A 6,370-nucleotide genomic window follows, 5' to 3' on the forward strand; every position below is an offset into this window, starting at 1 on the left:
TTCATTTATTATTAATGCATTCTTCAGTTTAGACAGCTTTTTTTTGAAAGCCACTTCCATCTAAATGACAGGCCCTTTTATGTGTCTATAACTTTGTTTTTCTGTTTCATGTAATTGTGGGAAAGACTCCAAAGCAAAAACTTTTTAAATCATATTTTTGGGGGCCATAATGCTAAACACATAGATGGATCCAGTAAATTCTTGTTGAATGTATTGGTGTTTGATAGGAAAAAGAAACAGCTTTTTCCTTTGAGAATCATGGTTTGAATGCAGTGAGGCATATGAGCAACTCCACAGAAATGATTCCTCTTTCACTGGAGCGTTGACTGAGGCCTTCGAACAAAGTACTCTGTGGCATCCTGCTCTTGGAAGCAACAGCTGTGACTCTTTTCGGTTCCCAATAAGTGATAAATAACAGCAGGAGGGTTGGCTAAGCCATTGGTAAGCTTTGCTTTATAATTGGCCTGACATAATGGCATCTTACTATGTCTACATTTTCCACTGCTAGTTTGCCAATTAACTCCTTTTTTAAGGAATAAATTATATTCTTTAAAAAGATATATACAACTCTTAGATTTTAGTCAATACACGAGCAACAATGAACTAGTTCATTTTCTGCATATCTCTCAATTTAAATCAGAGCTTTCCAAGTGTTTAAATGGCTCCTTATGTTGTATATATTTTTCTAAAGGGTAAAGGTGAAACTGAAACAGTTCCTACTTTGGTACTATCTACGAATGTATGTCTAATTCAAAGTTATAGCATACTAGGGCAATTTACATGAAGACTTTACAACATTTCTATTTGAAAGAATTTTGAAAATCAGAAGATTGAATTACAATTCTCAGAATTTTTTTCTTTGAAAATCATATGAGACCTGAAGCATTCAAAATAAGAGATTTTGGGGGAAGGCCAAGCCAGTCCAAAATTGGTCTCCCTTCTCTGACAACTACCACCTTGTTCCTCCAACAAATCCCCAGAATTCTCCAGTTCCATGCTTATACTGTGCAATATTGCCTTGCTGAAATGGCTGGTTGGACCAAGATTGAAACCAGCACCTGGAAAAGGACAATATGCTTGGTATAGTAGGTTCACAGGAAATAGGAAGACCCTTAATTAGATGAAATGTCACAGTGGCTGCAATAATAGGCTCAAACATAGCAACACTTGTGAAGATGGCACAGGACTGGGCAGTCTTCCATTCTGTTGCACATAGGGTGGCTAGGGGTCAGAGCTGACTCAAGACAATCAAACAACTAACACAAGGTATCCTTTCTGGATCAAAACAGGCTGTCCATACAAATCCACTGTTCCTCACTCTGCATGGTGCTATTTCAGAGCGACATCCCTTCTCCATCCAGTTGTGGTCATTTGATAAGTTTCCTACAATGGCATGTAAATCAAAAGGATTTGTGTAAATTTCAGGTTTGGTAGTTTTAAAAGTTAATGTGTCTACTCACTGTTACCCAGCCACTAGTTTAATGAAGAAAATTCTGGAATTGAAAACACTGTGAAGCAAAAAGATGGAAGAAGACTGGGTCCTTCAATCACGATGTAGAAAGCCACATACATTGTCAACTGCCATGGGCTGTGACATGAGAAAATAATAAATTTATATTGTGCTAAGTCATGAAAATTTATGGTTATGTTATTAATAATAGCTAGTATTAAAATAATATAGTATCATCTTTCATGTCATTCTGCAGCTTTCTTTCTTAATTCTGCATTATGCATTTGGTATATAGATATTTACATCTAGATCTAATTGCTGCTCTCCAACTTATTTGCATATCCTGTCTTTGCTACCTACCAAAAGCAATTCAGTTGAGGCTGCATTTGTCTATCATAACGTCTTTGCTGAAACCACTCGCACGGTGAAAGGTCTTCCTGAGGGAAAGTAGTCTTTATTTTCTCAGAGAACTAGAGAAAGAAATGCTGTTCAGCAACCAATGATAAGGTGGCCATCCTTATTCTATGTTTAGTTTAATTCTCAAAAAATAAACAAGTAAACAAAATGGCACATTATTGTCTATAAATCTTTCTTTCAATGGATGTGCATAAGTAATTAGTGTAAGCACTTCTGAAATGGTGATATAAGATGCATGTTCAACAGGTAAGGGTCATACCAAGAACTGACAATTGGAGATATCCTACCAAAGTAACAGAAATATAGTAGCTTAAAACAACAACAACAAAATCATTCTTTTAGAGTTCTGGAGTCTAGAAGTTCAAATTTATGTTGTTGGTTGGACCCTGGTCTTTCCAAAGGCTCTAAGGCAAGGTCTACTTTTGTCTCTCATAGCTTCTGGTTGGTGTAAAGTGCTATCTAGTTGTTTCTGGCCCACAGTAACCGTGTACATAACAGAACAAACTACTGACCTAGTCTGCCCTGTCAGCACAACTGTTAGGTTTAACCCATTGTTGCGGTCACTGTGTCCATTCATCTTATTGAGGGTCTTCCTCTTTTTTGCTGACCCTCTACTTTACCAAGCATGCAGCCCTTTTCCAGAGCTGTATCTCTCCTGATAACATTCCAAAACATTTGAGATGAAGTCTCATCATCCTTACTTTGAGGAGTATTCTGGTTGCTCTTTCAAGACAGATTTGTTTTTTTCTCTAGGCAGTCCATGTTCCTTTCCAGATTGTTCTCCGGTACATATGCACCAATTCTTCTGTGTCTTCCTTATGCATTGTCCAATGTTTACATACATATGCGGGGATTGAAAATACCATGGTTTGGTTCTGGCACAGGTTAGCCCTCAAAGTGACATTCTTGATCTTCAGCACTTTAAATACATGTTGTGCAGCACCGAGGGCAAGATGGTGAGGGCACCATCTCGGGCCTTCTGAAGCTCCCAAGAATGATTGCAGCCATGTTTCCATCTTCCATCCTTTTAAGTCCTATTCTGACACGATTTGTTCCTCCCAGGGCACTCTACTTTTCCCACATTCTTCTATTGTACTGAGTTTGATCATTCATTGCAATGGCCATACAGAGATCACAGTTGATGCTCACCATTACGGGGCTTCTTATGGAAGTGAACAGGTTACAAATGAGGTGAGAAAAGCAGTGGAGAGAACCATTCAGTCAGGATAGTTGCTTCTCTGTCTTGCAGGCCTCTTTTGGGCTCTTAGCCTGGCCTCTGCCCTGTGCAGGCGATGTGAGAAAGCTTTTTTTAGGGCTGCTAATAAATGCCCAAAGGGCATACCACTCTACTACAAGCCTCAACTAGAACGCACTCATCTATAGAACCTTGGGTTAAAACCCAGCTACGTCAAATACGTTCCCAGAGGCACTTCCCACCACAAGCCAGAATCTTGTCTGAAAACCCTCAGCTCTACTTGCTCTGTGGGATGTCATTCCGCCACTTTGCCTTTGGTTTTGGTTTTTGGAGCCATAAGGTAGCAGAGTTTACCCTACTCAAGTATTACTTTAGTAATTAAGTATTAATATTACTAATATTAATTTAATGAATTGCAAATAAGATCAAAATAATAGGTATCAGGGACTATAATTTCAACATATATGTTTGAAGGGTACAATTCAATCTATACTAACACCAAGTTATGAGTGGGGTTCAAACAGTTAATGATAAATGGACTAAAAAGGCAATAGATTTTTCTATTGATTTTCAATAGCCTCCTCATACTATTCCTGAAATAATGTCAACAATGAAGGATTTTTATAAGGAACAATAGTATGACTTGTTGTTGTAAAATTTAAAAAAATAGCTTGGGTCAGTCAAAATTGAGAGAAACTAGCCTAAAGGCTACTCTATTTGACCTTTAGCCCATGGATTCAGAACCTCACAGTCCTATTTTACTCCTGAGTTTTGGATGAAACTTTGTTAGGAACTTAGGTCACATTTACTTGTAGCTGCAGTAATTGAGTCCTTTGAGGCTATAGGCTCTCTTCATAATGGTTCACATATCCCACAATAAATAAGTAAGTAAGTAAATGAATAAAGGAACAGATAAATACAACAAAGCATTGAAATGCTAACCATGTTCAATAATCTGTTAACTTTATTGTAAAGGTGAAATTTTTGTGGAGGACTTCTGAATTATGAAGTGTTTGTGGAGGAGCAGGGATGGTCACTACAGAGAATTAGCACATATAAAGGGTCTCCACTAGGAAAGAGTTGGGGAGTTTAAGGAACTGAAATAGGCAAGTATCTTTGGAGCTTAGAGAAGGGTCTAAGGGAAATACCAACAAGAATTCAGAGAAATATGTGTATAAATGAAGAGTTTCAACTTCTTCCTAAAGCTAACAAGAAATCATTGAGCGTGTGGTCAGAAGATGAAACTGGCAATTATTATTCTTTATTGACAGTTTACAATTACTTACAATTTGAAAATTTCAAAATGGGAGATTTTGGAGGAATTTAATTTTTCTCCACTTTCATATAAAAAGACACCACTTGCATTCAATGTATATTTTAATACACCATATCTTCTGTAATATTTTCAATACTAGTTTAACTTTTTAAAAGTTATTTCATTCTATTTTTTGACAATTAAGAAATTATATGATGTGATGTGTGTAGGACTGTGCTTTTCATGAGAAAAATAAGTTCAAATGAATTCATAACAAGATCTTTTTATATCTGTCAACAAAGAGTATTTCATTGGAGAATAGTCATTCAAGGTCTGTATTCTTAAATATAGCCTCCCAGATCGTTTTCAATTTCAGACCCAAAGGGATTTCTATGGTATTCTCTTTGGCAGTTGTTAACATAGTTCACATTAGGCAATTATTTCTTGGTATGATGGATTTTGAATATCCATCATTTCAAGAGCAATTTCTTTCAAATAGAAACAAAACAAGACTGCTGACTTTAGAATTAATGCTACTTTTCTGTAGGAATAACAATGATTTAAGAAGAAAATGAAGATTATGGCCCAGACACAGGATCTTAAACAATGTCCCCACCAACTTAACATTATCCAAATTAAGAAAAAACGTTCATTGCAATTCAATCCTTATCCTCCTTAGATGTTTTCTACCTGAGTAAATACAGCTACCTTTTACAAAAATTCTCATGTTAGAATCACCAGTCATGTGGAATTTCTCTCTCAAATTAATTTAATAAAGCTTTATTATATTTTGATTCTATAATTAAAGTGTTTTTTTGAAAAAAATATCCAATGCCATTATTCTAGTACAAGTCACAATAGTTCCTGATTTGACTACTATTATAATCACCGAACTAGCCATTCTGCATTCATAGTCAACATATCAAGCCTCTAGATCCCTACATAAGTATTCTCTGAGCCCAACAATATTGTTTTTCCACATAGTAATATAAAGATAATCATGTTACTCCATTTGACTAAGGGTCTGTAGTATCTCACCATTTTTCTTAAGATAACATCCAAACCCCTAAAACATACTATGTATATAGAACGCTGCATAAAGCTGTCTAGTGCCAGTAGTTTACTTCCCAAGACCTCCCAAATCATCTTTCCATATTCTAGACACATCCATCTAGCTCCTAAAATATACTTGCTCCTTAATGTCTCAGGTCCTTAATGCAAACATGCTCAACATTTTAGAAAAATCGTATTGTGACCATAATGGAATATAAACTATACAAATACACTTAGTGACTGTTCTTCAAGGCCAATTTTATCTTCAAGTAAATCCATAATCACCATGAAGAGTGATGTAAATTAAAGTCTTTACTCTCTTGATTCATATGAGTACACAAAAATGTAAAGTTACAAGAAGGTTAAATTCATTTCCTCTTAGATTAAAAGTACACTACAGCTTTCCTCTCCCCTTTCTTTATAAAGAAAACACAAATCCAGAAAACAAAAGTTACATCCTTTGAATACAAAAATATGTTCTCAAATCAGTATTCTATGCTCAACACATATGTCGGTAAATCCTTATTAATTAGACTATTGTAGATATTACATATCAGTGGAATCATGCCATAGTTCCTTTGATGTTTGGTTTACTTCAGTAGAATATTGTCATGTTTCACATTTGTTGTAGCACATATTAGAACATAATTTCTTTTTATGTCTGAATACCATTGCAATGTATGTGTATACACTTTTTAAAAATCCCTAACACGTGGGTTGTTCCCACCTTGGGTTATTTGGAAGAATATGACATTGATCAGCCTTGCGTAAGTATCCGTGTTCTTGTTTTCAAGGGAAATTGCTAGGTAATAGTAATTCCAGGATTAACTTTGTGAGGAATCACCCAACTATTTTTCATAGTGATTGTACTAGTTTAGAGTCTGACAAACAAGGTATGAGGGTTCCTCTTTTACCACATCCTGACCCACATTTAGTGTTTTCTGCTTTCCTCAGATGTCTTTTAAAATGAATATATGAGTTTACCTTAAATATATATATA

The sequence above is a fragment of the Echinops telfairi genome, unplaced genomic scaffold, assembly GCF_000313985.2.
Source record: "Echinops telfairi isolate 266 unplaced genomic scaffold, ASM31398v2 ScPeMD7_7436;HRSCAF=8474, whole genome shotgun sequence".
In the NCBI taxonomy this organism is placed as follows: domain Eukaryota; kingdom Metazoa; phylum Chordata; class Mammalia; order Afrosoricida; family Tenrecidae; genus Echinops; species Echinops telfairi.